The following is a 2175-nucleotide window of genomic DNA, read 5'->3' as shown; positions in this document are numbered from 1 at the left end:
AACTTATTGGATTCGTTATTATGATACAAACAAAATAATATTTAAAAATTTGAAATTTCCATATTAAAACAAAATTATAAATTATTCTACCTACCTACGCTAATATAATAATATAATATTTGTTATAAAAGGTTTTCCAAATAATATTGAGTACCTACCTTACAGTTATTTATTATAAATATTAATATTTTTATATTGTGCTTTTTCAGTGTATACTGAAGGTTTTAAAAGAAATATTTCAATGGTTTCACTATCGGTCAAAATAATTGCTATTTAATGAAGAAAAAAATAGTGCTTCGTTATAACATTTTTGACACTTAATTTTGATTTGTAGACACGCAAAACAGAATGACCTACATGTATTATACATCACATCACTTATGTTTGTACTGTATAATTTTAAATTAATATTATTCGAATACAATTGATTCAATTAAGCTAGAAAAAAAAATGAAATCTGCTAGTTCAAGGTTAATTTTATGAGTTTTCCAACAAATTTTATTTATGATATTTATTAATTGTATTATAGAATATAGTACTGTGTTCAGTATCAGGTTATTATAAAATAATACATTTTACAAACTGCCAAAATATGTGCAGCATCTTGGAAAAAAATACAAATTACAAAAAACTCAAAGAAATAAAAATGAACAAATATTATATAAATTGATCAAATTGTTCGACCCTAATCACCAAAAGATCAAGATTTGGGAACACTAACCTCACCAATGTATATACAGTGAAACCACCACTAGCGCCTAGCGGACACCTCCCAACAGCGGACGGTTGTTTGGGAACGGGAAATATTTTTCCCTATATTTTCACAGGGAATACCTACGAATAGTTAACACGTATTATTTAATCTTGACTTAAAAATAATGACAAAACGGCGACAGAAAAATGCGCTCACATTAGTACAACGATAACGAACTCGTTCATTACACTCGTTATGGGATGATAAGATAAGATGAGGTGAAGACGAATAACGACCATTATGACAAAAATATCTGTCTTGACTGTCAATGGGGCGTGAATTTTTGTTGGTTAGTTAGTAACAGTTTTTGTCGCGATGAGTTCATTAAAACGTTTTAAACGTACATTATATTACAATATTACATACGTGATTTATCATTTATGTGTGAAGTAGGTATGCTTTTCATTTTTTATATTGTCAAATGATTTTATTTTGTGTTAAATATTTATTAAAACATGAAGTTAGTAAGAAGTAACATTATTATTTATAATACCTACCTATGTAGTATTATATTCTATATATTATGTACCTAGTATTATTATTAACAACATTAAAGTAACTCATTATACATTTTAAGAATATATAATATATGATGTATAAAGTGTATTATTTTAAGTAACTATACTATTTTATCAAACTTTAAATATCTAAGTATAACTACTGCTAAATTAAAATTATAATATTATGCTAGACACCTTCCTATAGGTACAGTGTCTTAAATAAGAAAGATAATATAAACCCACCTATACTTAACTTAAAAATAAGATTATAGGTAGAATATATATTTTGCAATGAATGATTATATATATTTTTAGTGTGATTTATATTCAAAGCAAAGTGATAATGATAAATGTTGTAGGTCTCCATGTATTGAAGGGAAAATTTGCTTCATTCTTCGATGTTGAGAGTAGTTTTTGGTAATAAAATTGTATTTAGTTGGTGCTTTGGGAGGTAAAAAATAGATAATTCCTAATAAATCAAATTTAACACGTTCATTACAGAGCTATACTTGAGGTATACATAAAAACTAGTTTCTTTATATCATAGGCGCGCCTGACTAACTTTATCCACAAGCGCATCCTAGCTAATAATCGACGCTACCTTATTAATGAAACGAAAAAAAATCCCTATACACCCAAGGCCTTATTTTTAAATCTCCCCCCTCCAATAAAATATTTTTTAAATAAAAAAAAAATCTGAATTATCTATTTACAGTTAATAATCTACAGTAATCACAGTAATTTAACTTCAGAAATATTATTCATCTACAGCCCTGAATTACACCACCTATACTCCATGCCACGAGAGAAGTAACCCGCTACGCGCATGCAGACTGACGGCAGAGACCGTTCCGAGGTCCCATTTCCCCCATTTTACAATATTAAACATACTAATAGTATTACTAATAGGTAATTAATAAA

The sequence above is a fragment of the Acyrthosiphon pisum genome, chromosome A1 (genome assembly GCF_005508785.2).
Source record: "Acyrthosiphon pisum isolate AL4f chromosome A1, pea_aphid_22Mar2018_4r6ur, whole genome shotgun sequence".
Lineage (NCBI taxonomy): Eukaryota > Metazoa > Arthropoda > Insecta > Hemiptera > Aphididae > Acyrthosiphon > Acyrthosiphon pisum.
This window is presented reverse-complemented; position numbering follows the sequence as displayed.